The 16,955-nt window shown below is 44.0% G+C and overlaps 1 protein-coding gene across 1 annotated transcript in view; it reads right to left on the reverse strand.

Moving 5' to 3' along the window:
• CAP2 (cyclase associated actin cytoskeleton regulatory protein 2) overlaps nt 1-16,308 on the reverse strand; it is a 438,235-nt gene extending 421,927 nt beyond the window's left edge. Inside the window, exon 1 of the mRNA XM_086965115.1 lies at nt 16,061-16,308. The gene's annotated coding sequence lies outside the window, so the exon portion shown is untranslated. The remainder of the gene's footprint in view (nt 1-16,060) is intronic.
• Between the last annotated feature and the right edge of the window lie 647 nt (nt 16,309-16,955).

The following is a 16,955-nucleotide window of genomic DNA, read 5'->3' on the forward strand; positions in this document are numbered from 1 at the left end:
CAGCCTCTGCAATAGATTAAGCAGTGTTCGCCCTTGAGGCCATTACCTAGATGACATGGTAAAAAGACAATCAATAGACAGGTATTGAGGCCTCATTTCAGCAAGACCTAGCCTCTCTAAGGTCCTCTGACTTTTGCACTCTTTAAAATCTTCACATTTGGTTCCAAGATCCCAGCCTCATTTTTTATCAGTTGCCATCAATCTTAGAATGCGGAGAGACATAATGTACAAGTGCCTTCTTGGCCTACGAGTATCAGACTTTAATCCTGCATGGGCCAACCAGGATAATCGAGGGGCCTGCAGGATATGCAACTATAAACGAGAATTATGGTAGCACCTTTTGTGCTGCTGCCCTGCCACTGATGAAGAAAGGAGGGCCTTACTCATGGCAATATTTTTGACGCAGAGGGTCCATACTTGCGCAGAGGCATCAGCAGTATGTCTCTCACAAACAGATGCTACCATTCTTGCACGTTTGATATTTGTCAAAAGTCTCAGAGCCACCTTACTACCATGTCCTGGACCCCCAAAACCCAGGCACTAAGTTCAGAAACTTATAACAAATTATTATTCAAAGAACACGGGAATTAATCGAACTCCCTCTCTGCACCTATTTCTTTAGAAAAAGTATCAAGCACGCTAACATCTTTTTGCCATGCCCATGTGCATATTTGCTGGTTGTATTCCCTGCTAGTACAATGGTAGGGCCTCCCTGTGTAATCTCTCCTATTTTATATAAGCACTGTAAATATAATCAATTTTAAAATCTTTAAAAAAAAATTGCTCTTAAATGTATGTAACTTTTTGCATTTTAAACTGTTCTGTAAGCCATATCAATAAAGAAATCTTAAAACAGTTTTAAAAATTATTAATTATAGTAGGCACCAGCACCTTATACTGTGAGACCCAAACCACAACCAGGCTTTTGAGAAGGAATCATAACTACACAACTCATATCTTCACAGGCAAATGGAACTAAAGCTTGCAGAGATTAGTATTTGTTTAAATGTCTATAACTTGTATACTTATTTACTGTGCACTTTTAATCTGACCATTTTTCTCACCTTCCATTACTAGAACAGATATGAATCAAATAGTTTTCTGTTTTTATAATGTAATGGTTTTAATTAACTGATTCATGACTAATAATAAAGATATCCTGGTTCATGTACCCTCAACTTCTGTAGGCAAATTGAGACCCTATTAGAAAACGTTATCCAAGATTACCAGTGGTTTGTATCTCTTTTAAAAATCTCACAGGAAGACTTCACCAATGCAGGCTGGAAAGGCCCAATTTCCAAACATATTTTCAATTTCATAAACTTCTAACCAAGGTGTGGACAATACTCTTTTCACACTTGTATTAGCCCTAGTCCATCCTGTGTCTCAGGAAGAATGTTTACATAAATTTGACTCTTCTTAATATGTGAAAAAAATGTGAATGACAGTGCAGCAACGAATGTTTAATTTAGTATGATAGTTGCAAGATGTATCTTGTCCCTTCTTTTACTGGATGTACCTTTATTTTGATTAACCCTGACATTTAATCAGTGCTTAATTTGTAAAACAGTAAGTGCCTGGGCCCTTGTTAAGACACCACTGCAGCTTGCACAACCCATTGTCCCTGCCATCATTGTCAATGACAGTACCTACACAACTACTAACCATCACACTCCTACAAGTGTGGCAATTAAGACGTTTCATAAACATTAAAAGTGACTAATATCTGCCGCCCAAGTTATTCTTATAATTTTGGGTGAGAGGTATTAGTCATGTTTAAGGTATACTGAATTACTAAACAACGGTTGTGTTCATCACAATAATAGACAAACATCTCCACCATGTGGCAGGCTGTCATAAGTGACCAGTATCTGCCGCCCAAGTTATTCTTATAGCTTTGGGTGGCAGGTATTAGTCATTTCCAAAGTATACTTAATTACTAAACAACTTTTGTGCTGATCACAAAATTAGACAAACATCTCCACCATGTGGCAGGCTGTCATATGTGCCGGTGTTGATAACTAAGTGCCGATGCCGAGCACTGGAAACCACCGGCTCAAATTAAGCTTTGCATTTAATTCCTCTGGCTTAGGGTTGGGCACCAAGTTACCTCAATGATAAAGGTACGGGTGATATTCTCAGACTGGGTACATCTTTGAGGACACTACCCTACATTGTTAACTTCTTACTGGTGCTGTTTCCCTTTTATAGATCTGTAGCTCACATCGTTCCTCTGCTCAGCAAACATAATGGTTAAGGTAAAAGATCCTACCCATTTCCTGGAACAAAATATATTTGGAAAGTGCATGAATACTACACTACACTACACTACACTGCACTATATTACACTACACAACACTACATTACACTTCACTAATTATTACAAAAACAGACAAAATATGGGTGGATTTAGATAGTCAATGGCAATAACCTATTATAGAAAATGAAATAAAGTTTAGCATTCTCTCCTCAGAAGACCACGGAATAATACAGCACATTTTAAATCGTCATTGACAGATACTGACAGTGGGCCACTCCAAAAGAGATACTTCATTCAGTATCAGCGACATGTTGCAAATCTTCCAAAAACCTTAAACATGAACATGCACAGGCATCAAAGGAAATACCGGTTGCAAACGGGCAGAATCTGCCCATTTGCGACCAGTATTTTTGCATTTGAGATGCACAATCCCAAATGCATAAATCGCAATTTAAGTAATCTCTAAATTGCGATTACTTAAATTGCGATTCCATTTAAGGAATCACAAATTGAGATTCTTTAAAGGCAATGCATCAAAGTAAAAAAACTACCATCAGAAATAAAAACGAAACCACCAAAAACTGCCAGCACAATCACCATGAACCAATGCAAATTGGCTGGCTTTTACACCTTTAACTGTAACTTTTGCAACAGGGTTTAAACATAAGCGAAACCTTCCAGTGGCAAGATCATCTAATACTCCTCTTCACACTTTAGCTCATTGTAACCGAGACTACAAAATCTACTTTCCATACTGTCCTATTCAGAAGGCAAACATAGAAGCGCCAAACAGCGGCTTTAAAATCCACCTTGAGGGCCAACCAATTGCAACAAGAGCTTGGAGCCAAAACACACTGTATCAAAATAGAATGCAACCTAACAGAAGAACATCCAGATGCTACATCTACACAATGGAACTAATACAAGCGCATAACAGAGGAGGCGATAACACATTTTATTGAAAGATTTCCCCACCAACTTATGGGACTGAACTACTTTCTGTCATGAAGTATATAAAGGAATACTGCTTTGCAAGGAGGAGCATAAAAAAACACCTCATAAAAGGAGACTTTCAGAAATATTGCTATAACGAACATTTAATATCTTTATTTTGTTTACCACTCTAGTGTATTAACTGTTGCTTACCTATACCCTCAATACCTTTTGCCTTTACCTGGCATTATTGACCTTTACAATCTAACAAGGACAGTTACTTCCATTGTGTCCATTAGTGCTGCAGCAAATGCGCCTAGAGAAATCTTTAGGATAGCTAAGTCCCTCATTTCAGCTCCGGCTGAGCGTCCCTCTGTTGAAGGGGCACAAGACCGTTGTAATGAGCTAGCTGCCTTTTTTTCCAAGAAAATCTCGACCATATATTCATCTTTTAGTAATCCTACAGTCAATACCCCCTCCGTCCCTCCAAGGCCAGCTGACTCCTCGGCTCCCTGCAAACTGGACACAATTCCACTTCTTGATGCCGCCAGCCTGGATAGATTAATCTCCAAAGTTTCTTCTGGCTCCCCCAATGACCCGGCACCCCCCCGGATCCTTGTCAAGGCACTGTACGTTATTCGTCCTGTGATCCTGGAAGCTTTAAACACCTCCATTGTGTCCAGGTCGGTCCCACTTGCTTGGAAGTGTGCCATGGTGAGGGCGCTTCTCAAGAAACCCTCCCTGGACCAGAACAACCTGTCCAACTACCGCCCCATTTCGTTGCTTCCCTGGTTGAGTAAACTGCTGGAGAGGCACACCAACAATATCTTAACAGACTATCTGGAGTCCAACTGTCTGTTGCGTGCCTCCCAGACAGGTTTTCGCCCTCAACATGGCACAGAAACTGCCATGTTGGCGGTCACAGAGGAAGCAAGAACGACTTTGGATCGGGGAGGAAAGGTGGCCATTATCCTGTTAGACCTTAGTGCCGCGTTCGACACGGTGAACCATGCCACGCTAGTATACCGACTGGCGGGCATGGGCGTGTCGGGCGCGGCTCTGGACTGGCTCACCTCCTTTTTGAGTGAGCGCTTTTTCGGGGTCTTTGAGGGTGAGACAGTCTCTCCTAAACATCCTCTCAGGTGTGGGGTCCCTCAGGGCTCCTCCCTGAGCCCGACCCTCTTTAACGCCTAGATGGAACCTCTGGACAGGATAGTCCATCCCTTTGGTGTGCGTATAGTCACCTACGCGGATGATACGCAGCTGGTGGTCTCGTTAGACCACGCAGATGGATCATCCAACACCTTAGGCCCCTGTCTAGAGGCTGTTGCCAGTTGGATGCAAGCCTCCTGTCTCAAGCTTAACGGGGAGAAGACAGACATCATTCTCCTTAAAAATCCCTCCCCGTCTGCTCTTGCACCCGTCTGGCCACCATGTCTTGGCGCTCCTCCTGCGCCCAAGTCCCAGATAAAGAGCCTCGGGATCTGGCTTGACACTGCCCTTGATTTCTCTGTCCAGGCTACTAAGACTGCTGCCACTTGCTTCGGACTAATGAGGATGCTCCGGCGGGTGCTCCCTTTGCTCCCTTTCCAGGCGAGGAGGATCATGGTCCAGGCCCTCATTCTCTCTCGCCTGGATTACGGGAACGCTCTCTACCTGGGAGCACCGGCTTCGGTCCTTCAGAGGCTCCAGGTCACACAAAACAGTGCGTCCCGCCTATTGTTCAATCTGTCCCGTCGGCAGTCGGCGAGGAAGGCTCTGAGGGACCTTCATTGGCTCCCAATGGCTGCCAGAGTGCAGTTCAAAGCTCTGTGCATCATGCACAAATCCTTCCACCGTGTAGGCCCAGCGATTCTGCACCCTCTGGTTACGCCTTATGTTCCAACACGCCCCCTTCGGTCTGGTACCCTGCAGCTGGCCACCTCCTCTAAAATTAACAAAGCCCGTTGGGGTGGCCGCTCTTTTTCCCATTCGGCGACCAGACTCTGGAATGCCCTCCCCTTTGCCATCCGGGGTAACAGCAACCTCCTCTCGTTCAGAAAGGCCCTAAAAACGCATTTGTTTGCTAAATCTCTCTGATCTGCCCCGAGCCTGCGCTAAAACCATTTATCTTCAAGCGCTGCGAGGCCCCAGGGCGGTTATGCGCTATACAAATGCAATTTTTCATTTCATTTCATTTCATTGTATAATGGATTCATTGGATAATGGCGCCGGGAGGCCTCATTGCTGGGGCAGCTGTTGCGCTCTACCAAAACTATAGAATAGAATAGAATAGAATAGAATAAAAATGTAGTATTTTTATATATTTAACATTAAATTATGTTTATTTATATTTAAAATATTTCATTTAACATTATTTTCGATGAGGTTTTGTATGAATTCCCTACCTCCATTATGTTCTATGAGAGGGTGTTCCAGTACAAATGGTTGTCCCTCTGTGGTGCAGGACTTGGTACTGTTTTTTGTGGTAACTTACACTCGGAGTTTGTGAATAAGCAAAAAGTAGTAAACGTACTCAAAAGTGTAAAATAATCAAAAATGTAAGTTACCTTTTGTGAATCAGGCCCTGAGTATTGTTGAGAGTCTATCTAACAAGATGGCATGAATGAGAGTGCTAAAAATAGGTATGCCTAATGTGGCAGACCAAATGCAGCCCCATCATTTTCCTATGAAATTCGGATCATCACGAAGGCAGCCTAGGTTGCATCCTGCATTCCGGGTGGAAACCAAATTCCAGAGGGGTGTGACTGTTGCTGGCAGTAGAAGACTTTCAGTAGGACGGTGACAGGACTCCTTGATCCTCTTGAGTCAGGGACAGCTAGTGACTGGCACAAATCTGACTAACGTACTTGGCCCACCTAAGATTTAATTTCTTGAAATGGAATCACTCCTAAGGTTTCAGTTAACAAGGCCTCATATGGGATACAAAGCGACTTAATGTGCTTGCTTTTTCTAGGCTAATTTGCCCTAGCAAGGAATGGTGCTTATGTGGTGGGTGACGATATTTGTAATATTGGGGGCTGTGCACTAGTGATCTGGCATCTGTGAGACTGTAATATTAGATTTAGGTGACTAACACCTGACACTAGTTTATTTATTCATATAGTTATTTGTTTTATATAGTGCCATAAAATATACAACTGAGGTGTGGTTAGGCTTCACATTTGCATATTGCTGGGTCTAGACCCCATTGTTACTAGCAGGAAGTCTTCTGAATAACAGGCATTATTAGACTCTGCTCTTGATTGCATTTCACAGACAAGCACCTACGGCTACAGAAGAAGCCTTCAAACTGGTGGCAAGCCCAGTGGCCTAATGCAAAATGATGGGGCTCCCCTGCAGAATGTGATGAGGGACCTTGAGTCACCTATATCTCACAGATCTATATTGGCCTTGGGCTGAATGCCCCCCCGTAGGGTTGAGGCCCTTTTGTGGGATGAAGGCCTCCCCTGCGTCCCTGGGCAGACCCCTTTCTGGGGGCCTGAATTGATCTTAGGGGAGGAGCCAAGCACTGGCCAAGAGGAGCATCATGCTCAAAACAGTGCTGTGTTTTCAGTGAAAAAACACAATGAGCCACTCTAATTGACCATCAGTAACATCATCACTTATGCCTGCTGGAGGTAAGTGTTAAAGAGAGGTGGAGCTGCAAATAACCAATCCCCATTTCTGATAAAGTGTCACATTGTGGATGTTTACACTTAGGTAGACCAGGCTGCCAAAGGCATGTTGGAAATCACATATTTAATTGCATTTTTAAAAGGGATAACCGAATATAACTGCAATGTTTGAATTTGGTAAATATGTATAGAGCTGTCACTTTTCTACAATAATTGTGAAACAATATGTTTGTCATTCTAGGGGTACAGATGAGATTTTTTTTACATGGGGGATAGCAATAAAAAGTTTAGAGACTACTAACCCAGACTGACCTGCCTCCATGTCTGATACGTGTCAATTTCAGTTCTTGGGTGGCCTGTCATTCCATGGCATGTTCTGAGTTTTTGGTAGCATCCTGGTGAGTAGCAATGTTTGGCAGAAACCTGGTCAAGAAGCCCACATGCAATACCACACCGAATTTTGTTTTGTTTGCTCCACCTGTAGCCATTGTACTTCTTTTTTATGGTTGGTCCTGTGTGCATTTGTCTATGTATAATGGGGAACAGCCTGCCTGGTTTAGTAAACTTTGTTGTTTGTGTGTACATTATGTTTCTGCAGCTTTAGGTAACATTTGATGTGAAATAAATTCCAAATAAATAAAAAGCATTAGCCCAGGCCTAGAAATAAGGTCAACTCCCCACAGAGGTTTTTGTGTTGGGATGGTAGAGAACAGTGATGTAAAATTATCACCCGCAGCCCTTTTGGTGCAGGGGGGCCCTGTAGTGCATGGGGGGGGCAAGCTCCAGGGTGCCCGCTCCGGCACTGCGCAAGGGGTGGCGGTCTCTGGCCTGAGGGCTCCTGACTGGATCCGGGTGGGGGGGGGGGGGTTCCCTGTACTTTGCCAGGGGGCACCCTTACGTTTTGTTATGCCACTGGTGGTAGAAGAGGTTTCATAGGTTTAAATATTTGTATGGGCATAATCTTGAGTACAGCATTGCCCTGTGGGTGAAGAGGAGATGTAAGCGGAATAGAACACATTGGTATTTTGCTTTTTAGATTGGGGTAGAAGCTTATTTCCAGGCATGAGGTCAGATGTAGATCAGGGCGCACTTTTCTGCATTCTCTACCAAAAGGACAGATCTGTTGGATCCACTGAAACAAAACTATGATTTAATTCAAATAGTAGTATATGTGAGATATCTGTTTGTTTTGAGACATGGGTTGGGATATTTTAGCTTTAGAAAATGCCTGCTAATTTAGACTGGTGTGTGCTTAACACAAGCCTATTCAGATGTTCTGAGCTATTTGTTTAGAGAATTTAAGGTAATCGTTGTTCTGAGTGTTACTTGGAGTGCTTTCATATGTATTTTTGACAAATGTATTGTGTCTGATGTGGTATGAATGACACGGGTGCCGCAATCCATCCTCTACTCGGAGTCAGTGGGCCGGCAGAGAGAAGAGACTACCTTTGGCTAGGATATGAGGAAAATACAAAAAAATAAGTATTTCAAACCTTTGAAAACGGGTATAATTGGCCACGTAGAAAAAGAACTTCCCCTTCTTCCTCTTCACTCAAGGAATCTTCTAATTCAAGGGCTGATCCTTTCAAGGCTGGATTACAGCAACGCCCTCTACTTGGGTGCTCCAAAGCCACTATCAATAAACTTCAACAGATCCAAAATTCTGCAGCTAGGCTGCTTACAGGTTCATCAGCAAGGTCCTCAGCAAGACTGGCCCTGAGATCTCTCCACTGGCTTCCAATCCACGAGAGGATAACGTTTAAATCTCTATGTATTGTTCATAAATCCCTTCAGGGTAAGGGACCTCCTATTCTGAGGAACTTAGTGTCCCCTTACTAGGTCAATAGGACCCTCCGCTCTGATCATGAATGTTTGGTCAAAATCCCGAGTGAAGAGGGCGCGAACAGGAGGTCGTCGATTCTCTGTTAACGCAGCGACTCTGTGGAACGCACTACCACTGAAGATGCGAGCTGAACCCGGCCATCTTAAGTTTCGGAAACTTCTCAAAACCTTCCTCTACCCCCAGGGCCCGTGACTTAGTATCTCTCCCTAGGCAACCTCTGGTTCTACAGCGCTGGGACGCCTCCGGGTAACCACGCGCTTTTCTAATCTGCTTCCATTCCTAAATGAAAACATTTCACACTAACAAGTGTTTCAAACTATATTCTTGGGACTACTTTCTATGACCAGTCAAAATAAACCACATTATGTTCCAGTGGAACAAAATCCTGAAATTACCCAACTCATCAGATGAAGATGGCAGCATGGTCCAACTTTCCAGTTTCCTCACCACATATTAACCCCTTCGATGCTGATGACGAGCTCAGCTCGTCATCACCCACGGGTGGCGTGTGCTGATGACGAGCTGAGCTCGTCATGTATCGCGGTAATTTTAAAATTGCCGCACAGCGCGAAAATCGCCGCAGCAGCGATGCGGTTAAGAGGAAATATTATTTTTCCACCAGGGTAAACAGACATTCTGATAAACGGATATGGCAAATGTTGGGAGCTGAAATGTGTATGTGTAACTGCTTAGTCAGTGGCTATAATGATCTTATGCTCCAACATAACGTGCATAAAAGAGAAAGGAAATACTGCATTTTCATGATTAAGAGGCAATATGGTAGGAGTATGTGCAACAGTGATGAAACACATGAATTTATACGGCAGTGTGGAATAGTAAAAGGATTAAAAAGCCCTCTGTTTATTTGTTTGTATTAGTTTCTGTAAATTCGTCCTTGTGGGTTTCATGAATCAGTTTGTAATATACCTGATGAACCCCATTACAAAATGAAAATTGATTTGATTCACGGTTATATATTGGAATGAGGTTTGGCAGGGGTACAATATACTTAGGGCTTCCAGACTTGGTATTTGATAATGAGTGTAGAGTGAGTTAAGTGAGAGAGGGCAAGTTCAAGTTCGGCATTTATATAGCGCACTACTCACCCATAGGGTCTCAAGGCGCTTGGGAAGGTGAGAAATTACTTATCAGGAGAGGTGGTTTTGAGTAAGGCGGAGGTGGGTGGGGAGGGAGTTCCAGGTTTTGGCTGCTAGGTAAGAGAAGGATCTTCCCCCCATGGTGGACCTGTGGATTTGTGGTATTGCGGCGAGGACTTGATTGGATGATCGAAGTTTGCGGGTGGGGGTGTAAAAGGAAAGGCGTGTGTTGAGGCATTCGGGTCCTAGATCATATAAGGCTTTGTGTGCGTGGGTGAGGAGACGGAACGTTATCCTCTTGTTGACGGGAAGCCAGTGGAGGTCTTTCAGGTGATTTGAAATGTGATCTCTATGGGGGACATCTAGAATGAGTCTGGCTGAAGCGTTTTGGATACGTTGGAGTTTTTTCTGTAGTTTGGCTGTGGTTCCAGCATACAGGGTATTTCCGTAGTCCAGTCGGCTTGTGACCAGTGCGTGGGTGACCGTCTTTCTTGTTTCGGTGGGGATCCAATGGAAGATTTTTTTGAGCATACGTAGGATGTTGAAGCATGAAGAAGAGACGGCGTTGACTTGTTTGGTCATTGATAGGGAGGAGTCTAGGATGAAGCCCAGATTACGTGCGTGGTCCGTAGGTGTGGGGGCGTTTCCTAGGGCCGGGGGCCACCATGAGTTATCCCAAGCGGAGGGGGATGATCCTAATATGAGGACTTCCCTTTTATCCGAGTTGAGTTTTAGGGTGCTGTTCCTCATCCATTCGGCCACTTCTTTCATCCCTTCGTGTAGGTTGGTTTTGGCGATGTTTGGGTCTTTGTTGAGGGAGAGGATCAGCTGGGTGTCATCTGCGTAGGAGATGATGTCGAGGTTGTGTTGTCGAGCAATGGAAGCGAGGGGGCTCATATAGACGTTGAAGAGGGTGGGACTGAGTGAAGAACCTTGTGGTACGCCGCAGATGACTTTGGTGGCCTCTGATCTGAAAGGGGGGAGGCGGACTCTTTGGGTTCTTCCGGCAAGGAACGAGATGATCCAGTCGGGTGCTTTTCCTTGTATTCCAATGTTGCTGAGACGATGTATAAGGGTGTTATGACAAACTGTGTTGAAAGCTGCGGAGAGGTCAAGAAGGATGAGGGCAACTGTTTCTCCATTCTTCAGTAGTTTTCGGATGTCGACTGTAGCTGCGATGAGTGCGGTCTCGGTGCTGTGTTTGGCTCGGAATCCGGATTGAGATGGGTCGAGTGATTTGTTGGATTCGAGGAAGGCGGATAGTTGAGTGTTGACAGCTTTCTCGATGACTTTGGCAGGGAAAGGGAGGAGCGAGATAGGGCAGTAATTTTTAAGTTCTGTGGGGTCTGCTGTGGGTTTCTTCAAGAGGGCGCTGAGTTCGGCGTGTTTCCAGCTTTCCGGGAATGTTGCAGAGTTGAAGGAGCAGTTGATGACGTCTCGAAGTTGGGGAGCGATGATGGAGTCTGCTTTGTTGAATATGTGGTGAGGACAAGGGTCGGTTGGCGATCCTGAGTGGATGGAGTTCATCAGGCGGGTGGTGTCTTCCATAGTGACTGGGTTCCAGTTGCTGAGGATGTTAGGAAGGGTATTTATTTCGGAGGTGAGTGGGGTGGGCTGGTCAAGCAACGGTTCAGTCCTGATAACTGGGTATTAAAATGCAAAAAAGCTAAATAGTGCTGCCAAAGAAGGCAACGCATTATGCTGTACACGCTGCCTTTCCTAGTCACATCCTTCAGTCAGCCTTGGTACATAAATTGGTCCTCATAATTCCTAATTCCAGTGGACTTATGGAAACCCCAACTCAAACAAAGATCAAGCAGGTACAACCAAGGAAAGAGCCAATCATTGCCCTCCTTCTATTGGCTCAAACTAATTTCGATTGGAGGAGCAATAATACCAAAAGATCCAAATAGCGATAAGTGCTATGACAACACATTTTTTTATCTCATAATTTTAAGAATATTTTTGGAGGATAAAATCTACCCAGAATACCTAAATGTTTGGAATGGTTTTGCGTTTAATACTCGAGCAGTTCTAAGCATTTTGGGAGACAAGTCAGACCACAATCTTATGGAATGGGGAGTAGGTAACTTAGTATGTATCTGTGTGGGGGCATTTTTGTTGGAATTAGATTTGATTTGAAGCACGAACATCGCCCCTAATTCATGTGGTTTCTGGGTGGCCATACTTCACTGAGTGCAAGGTTTTGGAAGGGGTGTGTCCATGGCTTTAAGTGGGGTGGGTCCTGCTGGTTACAAGACCTGGCAGTAATTAAGAGACTTTGGAACCGGTCCGTATCGGGTCTTGTATTCATATCCTTAATATTACACCAAAAACACAGCTCAATTCCTCAACATTTGACTGTAAAACCCTTAAAATACTCCATGTCAGCAATGCGGTTTACAATTCACATGCTTTGCCTCCAGAGGTCCAGGTGAGTTCATATCGTGGGAGGGTATTCATGATGGGGCACAACTGAGAGCTCTAAATTTGAGACTAAAGGCGGTGTGAGTTTCTGTCAGTGGGTCATAATAGTGTTCAAATTACATGTTCAAACATTCTTGGACTCTCTGCAGCACTCTGGGTGATGGTCACATATGTCACTTGTAATTACCAATTCAAGATTTAGTTGGCATCTTTTCAATCACAACCTTAATTAAAATGGCCACACCCCTTTTGGAGACACCCCACTGTTTTCATCCCACTTAAAGCACTGTGTATGTCTGGAAAATATTATTGTGATGTAAGATGGGCAGAGAATCCAATGCTTTGTACTCAGCGTCTGGGCTTTTGACCAAGTGCTGAGCCTGACAGATTCAGTTTCAACATACAAGTTGTACACAGTGCTATTTTGCACACATTGACACCAAAAGCAGTCCGTGGGAAATAATACTGCATTAAAAATAAATACAACAAAAAGGAATCGGAAACTTTAAAATCCCACCAAATTTATAGAATTCTTTTTTTCCCCCCTGTAAAAAGAACCTGCACCAAAACCTTGACTATCCGTACTAGGGGGCTACAGACCCCACAGAAGAGAAACTTCTGCGCCCGTCCCTGACTCAGAGTCTATGCCTTGGATCTGGTCCTGAGTCTGACTATAGGCAATTATCAGCTTCTAATGACTCAGAGTTGGTGAGCTGAAGAGGGGCTACAGGTGCAGATGGTTTGTTGACATTGCATGTGACTATTAGAATCCTCTCCATAGATAATTAACTGTGCTGATGTGTGTTTTGGTCTTATTTGGGACAGAGTGCTCATTATTTTTTCTTCAATGTTGATTAAATCCTATCCCCCACAGGTCCTGCTCTGTTTCTTAGACTTTTTGGCTGTGAGCCTTAAACCAAATGTAGTGTCTCCTTTCTTTGTACAGTCTCCGGGGTAGATCTGAGCAGGCTTGCTTGAATTGAATACCTTATCTAGGCCAGAGCCACTACACTGCTGCTTTTTGCACATATTTAAATAGGCAATTAGGCGAAAGACAAAGCCTAAAGAAGCACAGTGCTCTCTTGTAATTTAGAATTGGTCCATCAGCAAATCCCCAAATGTTTGTTCATACTCACAGGCAGAGATTTAAGTGTGCTGGGTCTCTCTGGATCTCAGAACTGGCTGTAATTAGAACCAACATTGAAATCGATCTTATCAGGCCCTATATTCGTGTCCTTAACTTTACGGACAAAAATGCGGATTAATTCTGAACATGTAAAAAACGTTAAGGTAATCCATTTCAGCGATTTAGCTACTATTTGTATTTCAAGTTTTACTTCGTTTTGCATTACCTAAGAGTGCTAGTAATTTCCAGGATGATGAGTTTCTTTATTTTTTTGTCCTGCAGCATATTACACTTGCTTAGTGCATACTTTGAACTGATTCACCTCTAACTGTTTAATGGGCTACAATTTAGAGCACTAGAGTTGTGGTGAAGGCAGCGTGATTTTCACAGAGTGCCTACCACTGGGCCAAAAAGGTTTTCAGAATACATGGTCATCCAATCATTGGTCTTTGCAGAGTGCACAGAGCAACAGTTACGTATTCCAGTTGCAATTGTGTTTCTGTGCAAATCTATGTGGCAGAGGTGACACGTTTGTCAAAATATTGACACGGCAAAAGTAAAAGAATGTGTAGTGCTTCCAGGACGGTGGGTATATTTTGTGTTTGTGGGTGGTAAAGTGATGGATATACTGGAAAGTGCGTTCAGGAGACAGTGAAAACAGGGTGCTAAAGAGGAGGGAGATGAAGTGTAAGATATGCAGAAGGATGAGATGTGGAGAGAAAAAGAGGGTACGCAGAACCTGCCTTTGCTAAGAAAGCACCCTGGGCGAAACTACTTCGGGACCTTTCCTCATTTTTTTCCCCTCTATTCTCCTCTATCCCTCCTCTAAGCACCATAAACATAAGGAGTTATTTGGAAGGGAGTATCATAATTTATGCAGTGCATGGAGATAAATAGCAGACACTGGCAGCCTTGAACAAAAAAAGAAAAGTAAATGATTAACAGACGTTTTGTAGGTAAGGTCAGTGTGCCCCTCTGGAATTAGGCACCCTGAGTATTTGCCCAGCTCGTCCATATCTAAGGCGGCTTTGCGTACATATTTAACTTAGAGTAAAATAACAGGACTGATTGAGACACTCTGAAGACCACTACCCCCTCCACAGGCCTCAGTGATGTTTCATTCACAGTGTCACAATTTCAGAATTGAAACATTTTCAATATTATTTACAACACAATCATTGCTGTTACTCGTTTATCTCAAACAGCCAACAACAATAGACAAAGTCAATACTCCTGGCTAATTTTAGGTGTATGCTAGTTGTTGCGTTGTTTTTCTGAAGTCCCCTTCGGTTCTTTCTGCTAGGACCTCTTTCCATCTTGGTCTTTTTATAGTCTGAAGCGCCAGGATACCCGTGGGGTGACAGTATGCGCTATATAAGTTTAAAATCAATCAATCAATAACAAACAACTGAGAGATGATTCAAAATACTTGTCAGGTGGCACACTATGGGAATCAAACAAATTGAGTTTACATGTTTAAGCCACATGCTTAAATGTATAGGTCATCATGCACCTTTTAGAACACCCCCTCCCCCCCACATACACACTTTTTCATCCCACTTAAAGCACGGCTCACAGGGCATATATTCTTGAGCTTGCCTGCTCAAGAAGATGTTATCAGTCTGGGCATTTGTAAATGTAGCTGATTTCAACCTTTGCCATTTGCCATTGTGTAAATTCTAAAAAACAGAAAAAGGCAGTTTTTGCTAAATTAATGTAGCTTGAAACTCACTCTACACACCATCCTTGTAAGTTAATTTTTGTGACCACATAAACACGATGCAAAGACTCCACAGGTGAATAATGAATGCTCTTAAACTGGCATCTAATACCTGGCAAAACACTGCAAAAATTCTAATATTTATTTTCATCAAAATTCTACGGCGTTTTAACACAACTAGTGAATGGGACTGTAGAAACAAAACAACTAGGCCACTCAGCTGTGGGTGGAAGCATTCCGAGCCACTCCCCCGTGACCGCACAGCAGCGTGACTTGCGCATCCCATGGCCTCCACCTTGTGGCCAGAGAAATGTCAAAAAAGCGTTTCATTCATAGATTCGGCAGCATGACTCATCTTCCATATCTCTGCTTCCCGGCCATCTGTGTGATTGCCAGTTGCGCTTTTTACACAAGACATGATTTTGGGGGTCCATGCATCATCTCAGGGTCCCTGCTGTTGTGGCTGTAATTTATAGTGCCCAATTTGTATTTGAGGTTTGAGTGGCTTGGTTGTAGCACCCCTGCTGTCAACATTGCTGCGTTTTGTTTTTGGCCTAAATCCAATTTACAGGTGCCTCTACTCCCGGTACAGTCGTATGAATGAATGGCCGTGGGCAGGCCGTAAATATCACAGGAAGAGAATGTAAAGAGGGGGCGACGACGAGGAGATGGGAGAGAGATGTAGGCTCGTGCACTTGCAAAAATACAGATATGAAGACGAAGCTAGCGCGAACCCCGTGAATTATTAATGGTAATTGATGATAATTAAAAGAGAACCGGAGGATTCCATCTTTAGCTCCTGTTTTAATTATCATGAATTAGGCTGGCAGTGGCATAACACACACACACACAGCACGCCCCCACCCTCACCCCACCCCTACCCAAGATGTCCTCCGTCCCTCCCTGGCAGTTGCGGCGCAAGGCATCAGCCGTGCCCGTGACCGTCGTCGCGAGACCCGCTAAGGGCGCGAGACGAGATCCTCGTCGTCAACGGTCGCCCTCCACCCTACCCCCAGTGTTCGTCTAGCCTTCGGTACCTGCTGCAGTTGTCTCCCGGGGCGCTCCCTCTGCAGCCCCCGTAGGATGCTCTCTCCTCCTCGTTCTCCGGCCCCTCCTTACCCCCGTTTTTTTTCTCCCCCACCCGCAGGTCGCAGCGAGGCTACCAAGCAGGAGGTGGGGGGAGCAGCGACGGCGGCGCGGGGACTCTGGATCTCCAAATATAGCCAAACCTAAAGGGAAAGGAGCGCGAGCGAGGCCGAGATGCGCGAGGAGGTGGGGACTGTGTGCAGGGAGAGGGGGTGCTGCCTGCCTCAGCGCAGCGCTGCCGCTCGCAGATCTGTGCAGGCTGCTGCGGTTGGCAAGAGATTACCCAGCGCAGCTAATTCCAGAACGACTGCTTAATTGTGTTATCTTGTGTATGTGACTAATACCCAAAGCAAGGGGATCAGGGCGGCGGGTAAGATGAAGTATTCATTTATTCAAAGTAACAGTGGACAAAAGAGAAGCCAAACAAAACGCATGCCTAGAGACGGCTATAAATTATGTCAGATTTAAATTAGTGTTGGATAACGTTTATTATTTCATGGGCGTTCATGAGGAAACGGATGAAGACCTGGGAACAAGACACGTGCATTTCTGCACTAGGGCAGAATGAAGCAAGTTTTCTTTTGCACCGTTTTTTTTTTGCTTTTAGCAGCGCCACACAAACCCCTGTCAGTAAAACATAACAATGTAGCAAATACACTTTTTTACTGTTTGTATTACATTTGTACGCAAGTGTAAACGTTATGAACAGCAAAAATATTCAACGTTCATTGCTTCTAAATCATTTTATGTAACATGACCTGTTACTCAAAATATGGCTCATGCTGCAATAAAAATGTTCTATGCAAAGCGCCGCGCTGCTGCTACATTTAAAGATAAAATAAAACA

This window comes from Lissotriton vulgaris, chromosome 4_1, assembly GCF_964263255.1.
Source record: "Lissotriton vulgaris chromosome 4_1, aLisVul1.2, whole genome shotgun sequence".
NCBI lineage: Eukaryota > Metazoa > Chordata > Amphibia > Caudata > Salamandridae > Lissotriton > Lissotriton vulgaris.